The 21,838-nt window shown below is 43.3% G+C and overlaps 1 protein-coding gene across 3 annotated transcripts in view; it reads left to right on the top strand.

Moving 5' to 3' along the window:
• The first annotated feature begins 1,454 nt into the window (after window positions 1–1,454).
• Window positions 1,455–21,838, top strand: part of LOC100868721 (salivary C-type lectin 2) — a 69,376-nt gene continuing 48,992 nt past the window's right edge. Inside the window, exons 1-2 of one of the 3 annotated variants that reach the window (XM_086908460.1) lie at window positions 1,455–1,847; window positions 3,616–3,798. The gene's annotated coding sequence lies outside the window, so the exon portion shown is untranslated. Of the gene's footprint in view, window positions 1,848–3,367; window positions 3,799–21,838 lie in introns of those variants that run through there. The other 2 variants (XM_012484662.3, XM_086908452.1) reach the window with 2 other exon arrangements.

The following is a 21,838-nucleotide window of genomic DNA, read 5'->3' as shown; positions in this document are numbered from 1 at the left end:
GAAGAGAATGGCTGTAAGATGGGCGCAAAGTGTCGCGCTAATAGGCCTGCCAGTCTAACTGCTGTCGCGGTTGTCTCGTTAATCGTTGCGCCCGCTTTGTAATTTGCAGCTCGGAATAGCATCTGGCCGTCGAAGAACCGATACAACGATACAATTCTTTCGTCGGTGTGATCTCGATTTCTCGAATCGCTTCTCGATTATCAATTAACCGTGTCGTTTAATTTTTACTCGTTCGAACCTGGCAAAATTTGAATAAGGATCTGCAAAGAGCATTTAACACTACCAAGGAATGCGACTGCATTTCGATGAAAAGAGATTCGTTTCAGCGAATTGTGCAAACGAAAATAATGACAAAGGTCGCCTTCGTCATTTTCCACCTAGCTACTTATTTATCGGCGTTAACGATCGTTAATTACGTCGGATCGCTCGCAACGACGCGCCTCTCGTCGCAATTTATTATTCCGCGTTCGACCTGACCTTATTAATAAATATTCATACATCGTGATTTAATCGTGCACACGTACATCGACGACCGAATTTTTGTCGAGAGAATTTTAAAAATTCTTTACGGATTTCTCCACGGCTTCTCTCTTTCTCTCTCTCTCGCTGTTATATTAAAAAACAATCGATGGACGAGCAGCAATTAAGCCAGCTCGACGCGCTCGATCCGGAGCAGTCGTTTGGTCGGTTCACGTCTACACGTTCGTTCGACCAAAGTAGAAATCAATATTTTGAAACGAAACAAATTTCAACGAATAGAATAGTCTCAACTTGGAAGGTGCGAATTCGCGATGCGAAATTTACAAAGAAGCGTGTACGATATAGAAATTAATATTTTTTTTCTTTTTTAAATCGTACGTACGAAACGAATGAATTCAATGAATATCAACGTTACGTAGTGGAACTCCGTGGAATTCCAGGATCGTGCGAGAAGACGGCACGATTGGGTCAGCTATTTAGTTCAAATTTTCCGCGTAATTAACACAACGTGCCACGTACGATAGTCCACGGAATTTCGGCAAGATGTCGTGTCCAAAGTGAAACGCAAATATATACACGCGCATATAAAGAAAATCTCTCTCGATTCAACAAAATTACGATAATTAACTTATTTAACCTTCTATTAACGATCGCCTCGTCTCCATTAAAATCGGCAAATCGTGCAAATTTCATGCGTGCACGTGAAATAAAATAAAAAAAAAAAAAAACCAAGCTTCGCACTTGAATGATCGCGAGGCTTCTCTCTCTCTCTCTCTCTCTCTCTCTCTCTCTCTCGCTCGAAAGGTTGGAAGCGAGAGGAGGGAGAGAGAGAGAGAGAGAGAGAGAGAGGAGAAAACGGTGAAAAGCTTGGAACGGAGGCAAACGCGCGCGAGCAGAAAGGCGCGATCGGCGATCCTTTCCTTCCATCCTCTCCCTCTCGGTTCCTTTCTCGTCTCACTCTCACCGGCTCGGCCGAGAATCGGGGAATGTCCTCCTCGTGGCGAGAGTGCTCGTCAGTGTCTCGGTAGACCTCCATCTGGAGCCTAGTGCGCTGTGCAGAGGAAACGGCTCGTCACGTGTAACGGTGAACGTGCGGGACGTACGCGAGGCGGAAACGCGGCGTGCCGATCACGCGCAGAATCCCAAAGGTGGACGAGGAATCACGGTGATTCCTCCGCCGCCGCCGCCACCGCCGTCGCCGCCTTCCGCGCCCTTCCGATTCGATTCTCGAACGCGTCGATTGTCCGCGAGATTCCCACCCATCTTCGTGTTCACTGGTACGTGTTCACGCCACACTTGTTCGCGGTGTGATGAAAGAGGATTGGGACCACTCGCTCTTGCGCCGTCGTCTCGATGCGCCTTCACAGGTGATGATCGTTGATAATTCCAATCATTTTTCAATTATTATTCCTCTCTCTTCGATCCATTTCAATCTCGCGAAAAATATATATAATTTCTATCGCTTTTTCAACACATTTTCAACGGATGAGAAAAAAATGTTCTCTCGTGCAAAATGTGTGTAGGAAAAGACGCAAAGACTTGTCTGTTCGATCCCCTCGTTGTTTGGAAAAGCAAGATCGATTGAACGGCGAGAAAGGCGTAACAGCCGGGTTGTTAAACGCGTGCCGCCACGACCAATTGATGGGCCGCATTGTATCGCTAATAGTTGGCTCGTTCGTTGTTAAACGAGGCATAACTCTTTCACCCGCGATCCCGATGACACTGCATCAACGGTATAGAAAGCCACGGTGTGGTTCGCGGCGTAATGCGACCGCGAAAGGAAATTGCTTGAAATGACGGAGGGGGAGGGGTGAAAATCTCTCGAGTGCGGTTCGCGATTTGCGCGCAATTTAATCGAACGATTCAACTGCGTTATACACGGCGGTCGATCGGCCGGGGACGGTGCGATCTCTGCCTGGCTGTAATCAGGAGGAAATAATTTGTTTGGTCAAGCACCAGTTACGCGAAATCTGATTGGTTACAGATAATCGATCAGTTTACGTAGCGCGAGGAGGAATTAGGTCCCGTTTGCCGGTTATCGTTGCTAATCGTTCGACCGTGTTCGAGAACCCGAACTTCGATTTTCATCGTTTACTCGTCCGTTTCGAACGATAATATTTCCTCGGAAAATATGAAATCGAAATTAATTCGTTCGAACGAACGTTCAACTGCCCAGTCAATCGATCGGTAATCTTTCGTACGCGCGTTAAGTTCGAGAAGATAGGCGAGAAATTCGGGTTATAATTCGTTCATTCAGAAATTTCACTCGCAACAATTTGAATTAATCGATAAAAGTTGCACGAGAAGTTGGTGAGATGTTGGTTTCGTTTTCGGCTCGAGTCACCAGTTTTTCGCGTTCGCCTTTAAGATTCGAGCCAAGAAAAATCGGCGACTTTGTCGGTTCGCGACGGGAGTGGCTGGCACGACGTTACGCGAGGGGAACGAGTGAAAAGGACGAAAAGCTCAGCGGGGTTGAAGAGACTTCGATCCCTCTTTGATACCAGGATTCCCCCCTCCCTACTCTCGCATGCGGTTTAAATTCACGAAAATCTTCTTTGGCAATTTCTTCCACGACGCCAGAGGATACGCTCGATTTCCAATTTTTTTTCTCCCGACATCGAGGGATTAAAGTTGAAACTCTAACGATTCGACCGTTGAACACGTTCAGTTCGATAATTCCATAATTTTTATCTTTAGAATTTTAAATTTTCAACTCTGCGAGAATCCTCTTGTCGACGAATATTGAAAATAATCGTTTTACGTTAAATGAACTTTGCACGAGACGCGACGCTATTTTTATCGTAATTAAATTTTCGCGGCATGCGATATTAGCCGCGCCCTCTAGCGGTTAATCGATAATCGATTCTGACATTAGATCGTGCGCGTCAGTCGTAACCCGCTACTGGTAGCGTTCGCGATATTTTCGTACGAGTTCTTCGTTAACCCTTCGTTTTTGAGTTTCGAATCATTAAAATACTTCCAATTATCGCAATGTCTTGATCTCGAGTGTAATAATTCGTTCTTTTCGAATCGTGTGAACCTCGATCGAAGCTTTCCTTCGCGTAAATAGTCTTCGCGATTCTTTCGGATGGTTCTTAGTGTCGATACACGGTGTGTTCTAATGGTGTGTTCTAGCTGAAACAAGTGCTACGGGGAGTCGACAAATTTCAAGTGACATTGCTAGTGCCGCGAAACGATTTTACGCGTTATATGCTGTGCAACCGAAATCGAAGTTAACCACGAGACGAAGAACGAGGAGCGGAGAAGAGAGGAAAAGACGCCGAGGGAGGCGACACCTTTAACCAGTTCGAAAAAACGGTGAGTCGACGAAATAAAGTTTAATAGCTTTTACGATCGTTACTTTCGACGCATAATTATCCTATAGTTTAATAGTTTTCGAGGCGATAACTTTGCGATGCAAAATCGCGAGAGGTAAAAGAACGATAGAAATTGGCAGGAAATGGCGGGAAATGGCGGGAACATGGCGGAACATTACGTGACGTCACGATAACGTTTATCGATTTCGCAACAATAATATCGATAATCGATAGAGATTGGCGAATACATAAATCGAGACGAAATTTTATACTACGTAATAATGTTTATTTATAATCATTGATACGATTGATATTTTCAAGCAATGCATATTCGATGGCGATATTAGATTTTTCTTAAAAAATTTCCAGGCTATCGCGACATCTATGAGTCGTAAACTATATTTCACGCACATGTGCGCAATGTCTTCGCGTTTGCGTCAAATGTTTAGGGATACATTTTTCCATATATATTTTCTTTTCTTTATATTTTTGATTATTTTTTAATTTTCTGGTTAATTTTTTAAAATCGTAAAAAAGAAAAAAAACTTTGAATATCTTACATGTGTGCGTAAGGAAACAAGGATCATCGTGTAGAAGGTTATGTTCGAGGTTATGTTCACACACATTTTCGAAAGAAACACGTTTCGATTTCCTTTTTCGATAAGGATAAAAATTAAAAATTAGTTTTTGGAGATTTCATTTAACGAAATTACGAATTTTAAATATTTACTTCTTATAAAAATTTAATTTTCTACGATAAAATATATATATATATATATGTGACAGACCAGACGGGTTAAGTTTTGAAATAATCGCGGATGATAAACAGCTCTGCGAAGTAAGTTAACGAGTAATTAAATAAGCGGAAAATTATTTCCGTTCGTTCGAAGATAACTTTTTGCGAGGAAGTACTTGATAATTTTGATATACGAGAACGGTACGAGACGGTACTATAATTCTCGCGATAAAATTAACCAGAAAACGTTGTATATCCGATAATAGATGATTCGTGGAGAAATTTTGCTTCGTTTAAGATAATCCGTACATTTTGAAATTTTTCACGTTTCTTCCAACGAAGATTATCCTGAGGAGGGAGGGGGGGGAGGAGGAAGAGAGAGAGAGATCGAAAGATAGAGACCAGACAAGCAACGAACGAAACATTTACCGAACATTTGCCTGCTAATTCACCTATGCGAACAGTGTAATCCGGTTATGTTGTTGAAACCGCAGGAATGCGCGGCTGCGTACCTGTGCGGTTAATAGAACCTCTCCTATTCTCCGTCTATTCGCGCGTGTACACGCGCGTCCCCGTCTGTATTTACACGCGCTCGATTTCGTACGCGCGGCCGTGTGTGCGTCGCTTGGCCGGTATGCGGCGCATGGCTCGACCGCGAACAAAAGGGTGAGAAAGAAAGGAACTGGGTCAATGTGATTTCGCGAACTCTTTCCATACCCGCGATCGCAATTTAACTTCCACGACCGCGTGTTGTTCGTCGTGTTTTACGAACCGCCGTTGCGCCCCATTTCGCCTTCCACCACTCGACATCCCGTTTAAGCGAAAAAACAACCTTTTAATGGGTGTAATCGGGCCGATTTTCGGAGACAAAGGAATTCCACGATGAAATTCACGCTCACCTGCGAATAGTTTTCTTTGAGAGGAACTTGCAGACTCGAGTATTCGATATCGGTAAAGGTGTACTGTTTTACCGGTTTGATCACTTTCACTTTCGGTGCTATTATATATTTTGCTCGTTACTCGAGCAATGCTTGGGAAACAAATTTATCCACGCATCGGTCGTTCTCTCACATCTATTGTACATATTTTGCCGTTCATCCCGGCAACAATCATCGGACGTTGCGTGTGATATCCACGATATCTTTATCTTTTCGTGGATTAAAATTCGCGAATCGGTTGGGAATAGAGATGAGAATAGGGAAAAAGCAGGAACAAGGTGGGACGAAATTCCGTGTCTCGATTATCGATTCCACACCCCCCTCGCTACGTGTCCCGCAATCGAATTGGCCGGTTTGTCGGGGCTCGGCGAACGTTTGCCCGCCAATTTACTTAGGCACGACGTGCGTGAACCTGCGACAACCTCGTTAACGTTATCGCGTACACGGTAACGTGCAAATGCGCCACGATTATCGCCCGGTGCAAATTACGCTCATCCCCGAGATTAAAATTTTCGCGCGTTTCGCGAAATTTACGCGCGATTAAACAAAGAATCGAGAATCGTGTCCGTTGGAAAGTCCGTCAAAGTCCGTCACTGAGAGATAAGTTGGAAATTTTATTAATTGCTCTCGATGGATACAGCTCGTAACTACTAATCAAACACGAGTTCGAGCATCGAAATAGAAAGTCAAATATTTGGAGAAAAGGGGGAAAAGTAACAATGAAAGAGAAATCTTGGAATAAACGTTGAAGGAATTAGCAGAAACTGATTATCCAACGCCTACTTACCTCTCCATCGAGAATCTCTTAGTCCTTCTTCTTATCGTTATTAAGAGCTTTTCGCGAAGTGAAAATAGAGGAGAAAGTCTGTACTAGTCGTGTTATCCTGCCGGAAGTTTTGAAGAGCGTAAACGACATGATTCGAAGAAGCTCGACAGCCAAAAGAGAAATCGTGGAAAATCGTAATCGATCAAATTTCGCGATTAATTAAGACGACTCGTTCGTTACATCTTTCAACGAAGACATGAAAACACTGTTTCGCGCTGTTGGATTACGTCTGTTGGAACGTGAACGATGCTCACGATAATTATCACTGTGTCGTAAATTGGAACGGAATTTTAGAACGTCGCATAAGTAGACGTTGCGGGAGCAATATTGGCCCGGCACGATTGTTAATTTTCGGGTTGGACGTCGTATCGCGATTATCCGAGGGTGCAAATTGCCTCTGTTGGAACGAACTTGAGAGTTACCTGGACGTCTTAATGGGGTTGGCTCGTACTCGCCGCGGATTTAAACAACCTCCGCCCGGGAACCAACTTAACTTCCAGTTAACCGCCGTCTCTCTCGCGAATCTCTCGTTTCCTTTTCCTCGAGGAGCGTGGAACCCTCGTTTCGACTAGATCGAAATTAAGAAAATCGCTCGTGACCTGGTTTAAATTTGCTTCGTGAACATTCTTCTTCCTCTTCTTCTTCTTTTTATTTCCGAATCGTACATATACTTTTTATCCAGTATTTGTATTCTCGTATCGATGTTTCCATCATTTCATTTCGTCCAATAGTTTAATTTTACGTTATTTACGGAATAGAATGCGACGATGCGTATTTTTAGACTTTCAAGTGGCGAGAGAGAAAAGGAATAAAGATTGAAATATTTCACGCGTAAAAATGAATTGTTCCAGGATTAAATCGCATTTTTCACAGCTTCCAAAATCGGTATTTATTACGATCCGTGCATATCGTATCGCGTATCCTTCTCTCGGTATCGACTATAATAAATCGAATCTCGGCTCGATTGTTTCCCGTTGTTAAATATTTACAAAGAACCCGTGTATTTTTTTCTTTTTTCTTCTTTTTTTTCTCTCCCTTCAATTCGTTGCCCTGTTGGTAAACAGAATCGGCGAGCGTACGGTCATCGAAATTGCATAAATTTTATTATCAATTGACCAATTCTAGTGCTTTTTTATCCCGTACGATATTATCGACGCCCACGATCGGAGGACGAGCATCGATCGTGATCCCGATGTATTCGTTTTGTATAAAAACAGAGTCGTTCGATAATTTTTTTTTTTTTTCTTTTTTTCCCCTCCTCCAACGAATTTTGTTTCGGCAATTTCACCGTGAAATACTCGATTTCGATACTCGTTCGACGATGATCGATTCGACGCGAGAATTTATATATTCCACAGGGATTATTATTCCGTATGGCTTGTAGCGAGGTAAATCTGCAGCAGGGGTGAATTGGTTCGAATAAGTTGCTAGATAGACTAGAACTACCGGTTGTTTAGATATCGATTATTGGATATTTGATTCGATTAAATCCGAATACCGATTCATTCATCCCCCGATTATGTATAACCGATATAAACTTTTGCTCGTGTAATACTCTTTTACAATTATACTCGAATTATTGATATTAGCCTCCATCCTTTATTGATGTAACGAGGTAATCGAGGTATCGCATAAATGGTTAAACAAATGCGGGGATATTAAAAGTTAATTCCTCGATTAAATTGTATCGATGGAAAAAGGAAAGAAAAAATCGTTTCGATATAGTATAGAGCAAAATTTGCATCTTATTTGCATACCGTGCGTCTTACGTCACCCAATCTGGCACCACGAATACCATAATTCTCGTAACCGCGCGACACTCGTCCCCTTCCTCTCGACGACTGGGGAAGTGCTAAACCGCGAAACGTCGCGAAATAATTGTCGTTGCGGATTCGCCGCCGTCCTCAGACCCGTCAATTATATCGCGTCCCACCAACAAATTTTCCTCCATTCCTTCTTTACCTTTTCTCTGCCTGTCCATCATCGTTGGCCACCCGTCTTTAACGAAGCGGCAACACTTTTCGAGCTTCTCTCCCTTTCGAATTTATACGAATTTATATTTCTTCCCTGTGGAAAAAAAACAAACGATGCGGATTTAAGATTTGAAACGTAAACGTTTCAATTTAAAACGGAACGATCGAGGATCCTCGAATAAATAACGTGGGATGGAGGAAAATTTGTCGCTTTATTTCGCGTGGCTCGATCGCGAATCGGTTAAAATTCGACGGCATTGTGCGCTGGAACAACTTTGACCAGATTGGCCAGATCGTTCGGGCAACATTCCAATCTTTTCGAAACTAATTACAGTCGCGGAAATTCATATTGATCTCGCCTCCCCTCCCCTCCCTCCCTCCCTCCCCCCTATAGTGTCGATTAATTAAATAACGCGATCGCTAATTTTCTACCTCGAGGCTCCATCGTCGCGATATCGACGATATGAAATAATAATTTGGAACGGGGAAATTTTCTCACAACGACAGCCGGTAATCTCGATCGTAATATTTCCATTTCAATGTTTGCGGCCCGGCTATTCATTTCGCGTTACGTGTACATTTCCAATAATTAAACTTCTCATTATCCCCCTTCTTTCTGCTTCATTTTCGAAGCGTCGTGTTTATCGGTAACCGGTGCTTTCCGCGTCATTTAACAAACAGAATGGATAATTAACGCGACATAATCGAGTTTAAAAATCATTTAACCCCTCTTTTTTGCGGTTGTTTCGATCGAGAATTTTGTCGGAAACAAATTCAAATTTATCGTCCCCACGTGGTGGACGAGTCGAGTCGAAACGCGGAAGCGAGAGGAGGAGACGGTTGAAAAATTCAAGGACCGATTCTGTGGACGGAATAAAAATTTCAAGCGGCCGCCAGACGAGGAAGATCTCGGTTCGAAACAACGAGCGGTTGTGCTCGATAATCGATCGAACGAATCCTTCTCTCTCGCTCGTCCGTTGTTTTTGATCCAACGCTGTGTTGCGAGATCGAGCCATTCCCCCGTGTTTACGTTGACACCTTGTATTCTTTCGTCGTAATTCTTTTATTAACCAGCCGTTCATTCAATTACGTCGGGGAAAAGATGCGTCCCGCGGAACATTTTATTATTCGCTTTATCTGGCTTGGATAATAATAATATATTGATTGCTCGTTCCTGCTTCGTTTTATTGCATCGTTAAAAACCAACGTGAAAGACGATATTGACGAGGGAAAGGATTAAAACGAAACGACCGATTTTTATAAAATCGTGTTTTTGCAATCAAACAAATCCGAGAGAGGCAATTGACAAGTGACAAAATATACGATATAATCCTACTAGTGTAATTGCGAAGAGGAACAATTAAAACGATCCCCCCTTCTCCGTGAGATACGAGAGAACGTTAGAACTCGTTCCACGAGCTTTCAAATATTTCTCGGTAAACACGAAACATCGTGACTAATCCTTTTACGTAAACGTAGACCGCGCGAAGGTAAAACGATCGCCGTGCGTATCCATCTATTTCCGCTTGGTCGTCGCTCCTTGTTCCAGCTCTAATTACGCCCCCCTCCGATATCTCGAACGTTAATGCTTTCTAATCCCCCCGTTCTGGACACGGTGCACACACGTGTTCTTTTGTCTCTCCGTATTGTGAACGGAGCAAAAAAAAGGAGAAAAAAAAAAAAAAAAAAAGAAAAATCCGCGATCTCGCAACCTCGATTATCCGCGATACGCGAGATAACCCGCTCAACGAGGGAAAAGTTAGTTTTTCGAAGGGGACGGGAGAGGAATTGGGGCCGCATCCGTTTTTATTTGGTACGCGTTAACCGGCTTCCCCGGAGGCTGGAATAATTTGGCTGGGATCGTTTTTGTTTCGAATTCGAAAAAAAAAAAAGAAAAAAAAAAGATGGCGGGCTCCCGAAATTGGAGAGCGTGTTTACGGAAACGCGCGGGAGTGAAACGAATTTTCGTTTCGTACAATTAACGCGCGCGAGAGAGAAACAACAGGGAGATTTCTCTCGGGTGCGGAATTCGTGGCTCGCTAATTGGCTGCCTGCCTGCTTCTTGCTCGTCGTCCGGTCACCCTTTAAATGTCACGACCACGAGCTATACGATTCTTGCTCGAGCTCGTGTATTCGATAATTTCGTCGGTCATATCGCGTTACATATTACATATTATTTCCGCGACGATTGCAGGAAACGGTATAATATTCGAAGTGGAAGGTGACGCGTGGCCGGATAACATCCGACGAGGGCGGCGCGCCGTTTAACCTGATTGCGCTCTTGGTTACGAAACGATTACGTAAGGTGATCGTAACGTGACGGTGAATGCGACCAGGTGGGTTTATTGTTCCGTTGTCGAAGGATATAAACGGATTCGCGCACTTCCCTCTGTGAAAATGCGCGGGTGACGCAACGCGAAAATACCTCGCCCATTTACCCCCCCCCTCGACGCGTGGAATTCGCAAGGTGTGTACCGCGTAAACACAGATCTCCCACGATGACGTAACGTAGAAATTTTCATCCAGTTCGTTCGCGGAAGCGGCCGAGCGGAAAGGAGAGTGTACGACGAGTGTAGGACGAGCGAAACCTACGAGTTGAACCACGTATTATTCGTATACACGTCGAAGGATCCGATCGAAGGTTAAATTTGGGAGAAAATTTGGCGATCGAGCGCGGAATTTCAATGATCAAAATCGATTAATTGTGGTGGCGGTTAACCTTTTTTCGTTTATCGTTAATTGGATCGCTCGTTTCCATCCCATTCGAGACAATTAATTTTTTATCGATCGACAATAAATAATGCAAAAATGCAGTTGCGATCCATTTTGCGACCAACGGCTATAGATAGATATATTTAGATGGGAAACGAATTTGGAAGATATATTTCGAGGTCGATACTTGGATCGATTCGATAAAAAACGAAGCTGTTTCGAACAATGCGGGCAAGAAGTGAGAAATCGTCGAGGTTAATGGTAACGCGATTCGGCCCAGATATGATTTCACGCGGGAGGAATGCGGCCTCTATCAATCTCCGCCGAAGTCGGATCGCAAAGAACTAGTCTAAACCCGTTCCAGAGGCGAGTGTCCCGAATGCTTGTCGAGCGACGACGTTTCGAAAGAACTTTGCCAGCCGGCCCCCCGCGAATCCCGATAATATTCCCCGACACTTGGTCAATTTGAGCGGGGAGGAAGTTGGCGGGGTTTCGGAGGCAAATATCGGGGACGAAGATGACGAAACTGTAGAACCACGGGGCGGACGATCGTGAAACTTTGACAACGATCGGGACAGAACCCACTTTGGATGTGTAGAAGTTTGCCAGACCGTGGTGGACACGGTAGAATTGCTCCGGGTTCGGGCAAATTTCGGACAAACTGAACTGAACGGGATTGGATCGATATCCGTTTAACCGGATATCTTTTCTCTTCGATCGATCGAGCATTCCATGTTTCTATAAAATTCGCTATCCGCTCGATTATCGTCTACTTATCTTTCTACGAAAACGATTCAAGACTAGGAGGGATGATTTGTTTTCTTTGAAACGCGTCACTTCTTTGATTGAATATTCGATCGTTTTTCGATCCAGAAGCGATCCCGACTGAGTTCTACCTGATTCGACTAAGAGATTCTATCGACGTTTCGCGTTGTCCCTTGAATTTTGATCACGCCACGTGTCTGTACGAACTGTAGAAATATTTAAATTCGTTTCGAAATAGATTAGAGAGAAAGAGGGATAGGATTCCTCTTCCAAATCATTAATCGATGAAATTCGTATTTCCCTCGTTCTCTCGGTGTGTACATATATATATTTGGTCGGTCGATTCTCGAGCAATTGGCGAGTAATTGAAACGCACGGCGCGCGCACGAACTTTATTAAACTCGAACGGCAATGAAACTTTACACGCGGCGTTTATTCTCTTTAAAACGATCGGAGAGAAAGTTCTCTCATCGTTTCGTCGAGACGAAATTCGGGAAGCAAAGTGTCGTGGAAACCGGAATAAAATCTTTAAAATTCTTCCCCCCCCCCCTCTGTAAAACCGGAATAACTTCCGTGTTTATCGATCGAACGTCGCTTACGCAAATCTTGCTTACGTTTTCTTCCATCGATTCTTCACTTTTCCGCGGAAAACGGGTTGGAGGCGATCTCTGTGAATTATTAACGGCAGATAATATTTTTAGAAAAATTTTGGTCGTTTTTTTTTTTTTTCTCAAGCAGAAGCGGATTAATTAAAGAGAGGAGAAAAAGTATAACTCGAATTGGTTAATTCGGAAGGAAACAAAGTACGGGAACGAAGAGAGCATTAGATTCCAGGCGGAAAGCACTCGGTGGAAATTGCACTTGTAACCAAAATATATCGAGACGCTTCACGGTTTTATTTCGAGATAGCGGAGAATAGAAGAGAAAAACTGGAGGCGAAATCAAAGGGCAGCAACGTTCAATTTCAAAGTCGTCATCGTGGTAATTATGCCTCGCGGCCATTGCGTAATTAGCGCTTTTTATCCCGTCGAACGTAAAACGCATTTTATGGACGATATTAACCGTAATGGATTCTCGGAGGGTAGTAAAAGAGGATCGATCGTCCATAGACTTTATCGATACTCTCCCATCTTCTTTCGATCCCCCTCTTCCACGCACGAAAAACCGTATTTCAATTTCAGTTTCACTCGAGATAACGGCCAAGATTTATATATTAAAAACGGCGAGTGAATAATTTCCTTTTCCTTAATAATTAGTCCTTATTCGCTACGACGTAAATTTAGAGAATTACGGTGGAGGTTGAGGGGTGGGGGAGGAGACTTTATTACGGTGGTCGTTTGTCAGTTTATCGGGTTGGCCGTGACAACTAGGCAAATTAGCGATTGTTGGGGCAAAATTTGGTTCGCGCGGCGATCTCGTTTGACACAGCCGTGAACGAAAAACTCTTTCGTTTCCCCATTGAATTCTCTTTCGACTAATGAGAGTTTCATCCGCTCATCGGATTCCGCGTGACAAATGGTCCTTCCCTTCGCCAGTGCAAACTTGCTTCATTAAAACGGCTGCATTAATTTGTCACAGATTCGCGAGCTCCAATCTCTTGAATTTCCGTCTGGGATTATGTCAAAGAGAAACCTCTCCCCCTCCTCTTCGGTGAATATATATATATATATCTACCTACCTTAATTTTCTACCTTCTATTTATTCTTGAGGAAACATCCGTTGCGTCCCTTGAGAAAATTTCGCTTTATCGCAAAGAGTAAAAAAAAAAGTCATAGGATAAATTACGCGAAACTTTTATGAAATATTATCGCGGTTCGAGTCGATTTTTCACCCCAACCTTGGAAAGAAAAAAAGATAGAAAGGGAAAGTTTATCTCTTATCAAAGATGGATCTTCGCCTGATGGAAGTAAAAAGTTTCCAGTCCGACGAAACGAACGAGTTTAAAAAATGAATTTATCTCAATAAATCTCGAGAAAATCTTTAAGAATCCTTTCGCCCGTCCAACGATTCTCTCTCTCTCTCTCTCTCTCGTTAAACGTCGCGACGCCAGGTGAAACGATCGTTTCGTTCGAGAGATCGAGGCATCGACTTGCGAATCGAGCAGGCGATCAGCTGATTCAGGAGATGGCGCAGGTAACTCGTTTCACCTGTCTCCTCTTCTTCCCTTTCTTGTTCGTTCGAAAAGATGGATCGTGATTAGGCCGACCTTTCGATAGTTGACCGGCCTGGAAAAGGTAAATCCTGGCTTCAGGTGAGCAAACAGGTGCATTCGACCAGGGGATCAGGTGACGCGAGAGATCGCGTTTCGAACCGGTTCCTCGGCTCGCTGGAATCTCAGGTGCGCGATAAGTACTCGAGATCGAATGGAGATGGTTCTTCGTTCTAAAGATGTTCCCTCATCTATATTTTTCACGCTCGATCCTTCTTTATTTATAGAACGCGTTATTACTCAATTATTAACCCATTTTTCCAATTTCATCTGTATATATTTACATAATTTAAAACATTAACGTAACCAGATTAATTAAAAATGATGATTCCTAGCTCGGGTGAAATTACATTACCGGATAATAAATTAATTATTTTGGTTTATAATTGCGTTATAAACTCGCTTGATTTTTCTTTTCTCTCTCTCTCTCTCTCTCTCTCTCTCTCTCTCTCTCAACGCCTCGACCCTCCGTAATTAATATTATTATTATAATACGGTATGCATTATGAAATTTACATATACATATTTCACGACACGCGTTTTCTCTCACTTTAGATTAAAATCTCTTCCGCGATCTTTTCGACGAAATTCAAATTTACACGTTTAATTTAGCGTAGAATATTCGTGTTGCGATGCGAACACGAACGGAGAACGATTCGAGCGATTCGAGCGAGCATTCCCCTAAGAGGGGGAAAGAAAAGTAAGTGGAAGATTGGCGATCCTCCTTCTCGCTTGTTGTCCTGGTATCGAACACCTGTTCGCGCACCTGAATCACCTGGAACGTGAATTTATCTGCGCACACGGGGTCACTCGCGTCGAGAGTCCTCCTTGCGATCTTTACCGCTCTGGTAGAAGAGCTGTCGTTTTGTTTTAACCCTTTCAAACCTATGACTTCCCTTTCTAAGAACAATCCTCCCGATCCCGAACGGGACAAAACGCGAATTAATTACGCATTCTTCCTTCTCCTCTCCTCGATCCAAGCCAGAGATATGTACATGTATATTATTTTTCGAAAATAAGTTTTCTCCTAAAATTTATTATCTTTTAGAAATCTGTGCTAATTTTTCGTATATATGTATATACGGTTTCTCGAATAGATTAAAATTTTGTGTTTATTCGGCTTAAAACATATATTTAAATTTCTAGGTAAATGATGATCGGTATTAAAATATTTAGATAGGAAGAAAGGATATCTGTTGTTTAAACACGAAGATACGTTATTACTTTAACATTCAATTTGATGGTCGTGTTGTGCTCATTTACATGCGTATTTAGAGAAGACAAAACAAAATTTCTACGTGCCGATCGATCAGCGAGGAATCGTTGTTGCGTATATTTAAAAAACGTTGAAATATTGTTGTGTTTATTAAACCGACTGTTTAAAATTCCCAAGAGTCGTAAAATGGTGTACGTATAATATTTTTGAAACGAGAGATACGTTTTTTATTTACAAGACACACATTGGACGTATCGTTCGGTCGTCAATTCAGGTATATCGGCCGATTCCGTATGTCAGGAGAGCAGGAAATGCAGGTAGAGAACATCGATCGCGTTCCACCTGAGGCGAGTGCAACGTGCAACGTGTCTTGGTGCACTCGACTCTGCGAATATCGTTGTAGTGCATCTCGGACTAGGACAGTATACCTCGACCACTCGTCGTTACAGTTTTGTCGTTTGCGCGTGTTCCCGAGATCCAGGGGAAATCCAAGGGAAAATGGGGTAAAAAGTTTCTTTTTTTTTTTTTTTTTTGAACTTATCAAAGTTGAAACGAGCGAATGATTCATCGCAATACGATTTCCGTCGGAGGATAATATTTATGGCGCTTTCCGATGATAATTAGATTCTCATTTTTATACACTCTTCTATATTATTATACGATGCGATTTTTCACGCTTCGGGGAGCTGACACTTTGCAAACAGGAACGACCCGATATTTATGATCCATTGCATTCCATTCTCGATAAAAAAAAAAAAGGGAATAATAAAGAGGATTCAGGAAACAGCGGAGACGATTTTAAAACTCTTTCGATTTCAAATGGACTTTCTATGGAAAAATTTCCTCGATCGTTTCGCCAAGATTCATTTCATCTTCTCAAAAATTAAAATTCGAGTCGAAAGTTGGATGATAACGTTACGACGAACGTTGATTTATTTTTATGGAATCGGGATGATAATTAGTTTCCACGTAATAAACTAAGAGGGTTAACGAAGCTACGAAATTTATTTCGCGAATGTTGTCAGTCCAGAAGAAAATGGACTATCGATCGCGTGGAATCGCAAACGGGGACACGAGTGACAAAACTGGCGCAAAAGGTGTCCTCTCTCAAACTTCTTTTCTTTCAAAAAAAAAAAAAAAAAAAAAAAAACGATATTAATCTCGCGTTTAATCGATTCGAAGCGAGCAAGATTCGCGTTTCGAATGGTAAAAAAGATTAAAAGTGAGTCTCGACGCGGCCAAACGCCCGTTCCCGAATAACGATAAAAGTTTGGAGAGATTTGCATTTGTCCCAATTTCGCGGAATACGAAAGTGGCGAATCCATCGTGTTAATTCAACGTTTCGCGAATAAACCGAGCAACGTAACGTTCGAGCTTTTCTCCACGATTCGGACATTTCAGTTCGCAACGTTGTCTGGCTTTGTCTGTCGACAAAGCGAAAATTTGTACGCGTTTCGATTTTCACTTACGTACGTCTTTTATTCGGCGCGAATATCGAGAAAGAAAAAATAGCGCGCCGATCCACGTATGGACGAATTATTCGCGCTCGTTCGTTCGCATTAAATAATACACCGGCTTTATTGATTTCCCGTCAATAAACGCGTTCCCGTTCGGAAACGATAACATAGACGAGAACATAGACGGAAACAAAAGCTTTAACGATTCTCCGCGTCGTCTACTCGTAACGATAGAATACGATATTTTTGTATCGTTATATAATAAATTCTTTTAAATTCTTTCGTCGAACGCGATCACGCGATCGAGTAGAGTAAGTTCTCGTGCCGCTCCCTCGAACGTTTGGAAATTCACAAACTCTCTTAAATTACCTACATACGTGCGTACACAGTGATGGTGGCGTGCGAGAGAAAAGGCGGAAAGTAAGACTCGGTCGACGTCCACCGATCTCTTGTTAACCTGTTACCTCCTCGTGCGGTTTACCCCTACCATGGACGCGGACGGTTGGAAACAAACGGCGGCAAGAGGAGAAGGAAGGAAGGAAGGAAGGAAGGGATGGAGGAGCGATGGGAGGTGGGGAACCGCGACCTTACACCTTGGCCGCCCCACAGGTGCGACATCCTTCCATATCTGGTACCCTGTTCGCCCACGCTCGTGGAATTTACCTGAAAAGGAAATCCGAGCTTCCTTTACCTGCTCACGCGCGTTGTACGTGTGCTCGTCACGCGGCGAGAACATTGACGCGCCACTCCTCCTCGTTGCCTCTCGTGCTCCCCTGGTATTCCCGACTCGTGCAAATCATCCAGACATCGCGTGGATCGGGCTACAGCTACGAAACTTTCGCCGTTTCGTTCGCCTTTCGAGTTCGGAGTGGGGAAGCTACGGGAAAATGTTAGTTGAGAGGGGTATGGGACGAGGAGTCTCGTCGTAACGAGTCAATTTGAACGATTATCGATCCAATCTTTTTGTACCTGGTAACGATGGAGATTGTTTGCAAGTTTTCGATATTTATCGCGACGTTCTATATTCCGAGCGGAGAAAAAATAATTTTCGATTTACTTTCGATTCCGAATGTATCTGAAAAATCGTAACGTTATCCTTTGCCCGATTTCAAATAATTATTCACAATATATCTATGTATACATAGATATATAAATATGAAATACAAAGAAATTAGGGAATTAAAATGGAATGTACGCGCGTATGCTTCGACAAAGCATGGAATTTGGGTGGGAGGGGAATCGTAGAGGCACGAACGAAAGCTTGGAAGATGAAGGTGGGAGGTGTGGGCGTTGGACCAGGTAAAAGGCTGCACCTCTGATTCCCAGGCGAGCAGCAGATGGAAGAATCAGCTTGATTGCAGGCGCAGGTTGCATCGACGCTAAAAGCAATCGCGTGTAACGCCCACCAATATCCCACTATCATCTCCAAAGAAATGATCATCGATGTAATAAACCTCGATATTCGTGGTTCCCTCGCGTTCCAATCGTGTCACGAATCGCTCCAATGCGTAAAATTTGATTCGACGTAATCGTTACTTTCATCGATTTTGTCATCCCTTTTCTTTTAGAAATATAACGAATCCTTTTCGGTAAAATGAAATTCAGAAATCTAATTATTATTATTTAGAAATAACGATCCCGTCTTTCCCGTATCCACTTTCGCTCTTTTCTTTTTCTATCGTATTATTCATCGATATCTACGACGTAATGTAAGCGTTGTCGAGTGTTTCTTAAAATTTGGACAACAACGTTATTCTTTCTTCCGAAAACCAAGCTACTCGAGGGCAGTCATACAGCATCGATTAACATTCATCGGACGACCGCGGACGCCTGCGTAATAATCCGTAAGGGTTGGTCACGCAGGTGCAAAACGTAACGCGTTGCCAGACGATCGACGTGCGCAGAGTCGCTGGTTATTGGTATCGCGTTAACCGGCTAGCAGAAACGCCTCGAAGCTCTTCCGCGAGCGAGAACAAAGTCGTTCCACTTTCCTCGTTGCGGGGATCCAGTCCGAAGGACGAATCCTGCCGACAAAAACGTCTTTGACGACCAACTAATTATCATTCGGAAATGTGGCGATCGATCATCGAGCAATTATCGGAGCTTTGGTATCTTTTTTTCGAGATCGATGTCCGCGATACTTTTGAATAAATTGGTCCAATTTCGACGGTCCAATTAGTCGGTTCCTGATACGATTAATCGTCGAATGTTTTTTCTTTTTTCTTCTATTCAGTCGTGTCAAATTATTTTTAAATATTCGTTTTAAGATTGCTCGAGTATCCTCGAGTTACGACGGATTACGGTCGATCGGAGTGTCGTTAAAACGTTGTTTTTCTCTCGTATGTCGGCCACCTCGCGCCACGGATGGAACGAGGTTGCGGTAGCGTGCAACACTCGCCATATAAGAGGATATCATGAGAACGAGAAAGTGATCCTTATGTTATGCAAAAAACCCTGACATTCCGATACACGGAACGTTCTCACCGCGTGCTCACCGATTATTTCGTGTTCCTGCGAGTTAAACGACCGACCATCCCGCGGTTTTACGCGCGGATTCGATATTCGTTCGAGTCGAGGCGCGCGTTCGAACGAGAGATTCGAATTGTACGTCGAAGGTATTTATTATCGTAAATTGAAAGAGAGATGTGTCGGAGCGTTTCGTTAATTAGGATACGAGTCACGATTCAAGCAAGTACGTTCGATCGAAATAAAATAATCGACTCTCTCTCTCTCTCTCGCGCGCGCGCGCGGGTGTAAAAACGACGGTGTTGTCCAATTTCCAGGCACGCGTTCCATCGATCCCTGTAGCTCCTCCCTAAACCACGACGTTTAATTAAATTCCGCAAGCTGGAAGGCCGATCGTAATCCCGGACTAATGTACGCACGGTCTGCTTATGCTTACCATAAAGCTACCCCTAGAGAAATCCCGGCCCAGGTGAGCTCCCGGGACAGGTGTATCGATCAGTCGGTTAATTAAATGCCTCTATCCCCGCGGATTCTCCACCGCTCCTCTGATACCCTGTTACCCTCCACCGTGCTCCCTTGCCCCCGCGGTTTTTCCGCTCAAACTCTCGAGGCGAGAGTGGATTTTCATCGATCAACAGGTGGCTTTTAGCCCTTACACTCCTACCTTTTTTCCCTTCCTTCCCTCTTCGCTCGCTCTCCACCGCGCTTTTTGAGATCGAGAGGATCCATCGATCCTTCCTTTTTCCCGCGTAAATTCCGTCCTTTTTTCGGAATCGCGCGCAACGAAACTTAATTCTCTGCGGTTGCGGTTGATCGTTTCGAGGTTCCACTCGCTTCGTTAAATTCGCTTTTCGAACAGGTTTCGTTTACGCCGATTAAAATTTCACCGAAGGCGAGAGATTGGCCACGGATGGATCCGCGCCTATTAACCGCCGAGACGAGTACACTTTTCTTTCGTACGTGAATTTTGAAAGGTTCGTAAATATTTCACCTCGCAATCGCTACTTTTATTCGCCTTTCAACCTTTCGTTTTTGATTCGCTTTCGCGTCGAAGCATTTTCGCTTCGTTCGCGGTAGTTAACCGATCGGGGCAGGGAACACTGTCGTGTAAATATAGATATATAATGAGATATTAAACAGGTGGGGAGGCGTAATGAAATTTGGAATACGATTTAAATTAATCGGGGGCGTTGGCGCGGTTTAATTCATCATCTTGTCTCCTTTTGTAAAATATTAATAAGCCAGGTTGACGGCGGTGGATGAACGACAGCCCCTGGATTTAATATCCGGAACCGATTGGAAAACATCGAGTCCCGACAGTTGCGCGGCTCGGAAATCGAGCGAACGTTTTCACGAGTAATTATTCGGCCGGGTGATCGACAGAGGCGGGATAATTGGATGCGATTCGATTAAAGTTGGGGCTACAGAATCGAGGGGTCACGAATTATCAAAACTGGGATCCAAAGTTGCACCAATCCCCGTCTAATTATCCAACGAGAAATCGATAGTTTCACGTCCGCGAAAGATCGTTCGTTCCAACGTTTTCCAATAAAGCGGATGGGAAAGAAAAGCTCGGAGCGGATTCCCAGGGAAACATTCGGTTCGGAATTCGGAAGGATCTCCGACATTTTTCAGAATCATTTCCATACGAAAACGCGTTCTCGATACGCGAGACTTTTCTCGGAGAGAGCCATCCACGGATGAGAAGAAAAATACGCGTTCGGTATTACCTTGTTTCCTCACCCGTCACGTTCGAATCTCGCCACGTCGACGAGAACGCGTTTGCTCCCCCGTTCGCGGTCTATTTGCGAAGGGAAACGGAAAATGGATAAAATATCGGCCACGTTCAACCCGTTTTCCGCTCCTTTCTTACCTGCCCTCTCACCCCTCTTTTTTCCATTATCCCGCCAGCCTCGTAAGTACACGTCGACGCGGCCTCTTTCGACCATCTCGGCCTCCGCGCTCTTCCGAACAATTCCAGACGATCCTTCTATTAGAAGAATTGAGAAAGAAAGAGAAATAGATTGATCTTGGGAATGAGATTTTTTTTTTTTTTTTCTTACCAAAGGATTAAAGAGTTAGAGAGTTGGAGTTAACAGCGACAACTCCTTAATCGCGTGAAATAGAGAGATGTAACGAATTACAAAGTATTTGAAAGAGAGAAATCAGATTTAACCTTTTGCGCTCATTTCATTTTTTTAAATATCGCTTCGCGAATAGATTCCTAAGCGTATTCTTACGAAGCGTGGAATAATATACCATCGAATTAGGTTAGATTTTTCTATCTGAAATTAGATCGTGATCGTGAACTATGTTTTCGGCGTTAGTTCGAGTTTGACGATCGATCGAAATATTATTTTCAAAGTTTCTGAATTTTGCAAGCATGGAATACGAGTCAATAAAGACGAGTTTGATTTTGTATTCGTCAAGAAATTAACGATAGGGAGTAGGAAAAGACGCGAAACAACAATACAGACTTTGATATTCCACGCAAATTTCCTCGTACGTAAAGATACGCAAAATATCTGAAATCATTTTGAGTTAGTCAAAAAACGGAACGTTGGGTGCGTTGGCCTCGAGTGCAAAGGGTTAAACGTTTCAAATTACTTTACGAAAAAAATCACGATACGTATAATATCGAGCCAGAGTCCCAAGGATCGAAAGGAATACGATTAGTGGAGAGTTTCGTGGATTAGATTCGGCGGGTAGAGATGCAAGGTCGAGAAAGGGAGAAGGGATGGGT

Source organism: Apis florea, unplaced genomic scaffold (assembly GCF_048593485.1).
Source record: "Apis florea isolate Af1SG1 unplaced genomic scaffold, ASM4859348v1 contig_1767_pilon, whole genome shotgun sequence".
Lineage (NCBI taxonomy): Eukaryota > Metazoa > Arthropoda > Insecta > Hymenoptera > Apidae > Apis > Apis florea.
This window is presented reverse-complemented; position numbering and strand designations above follow the sequence as displayed.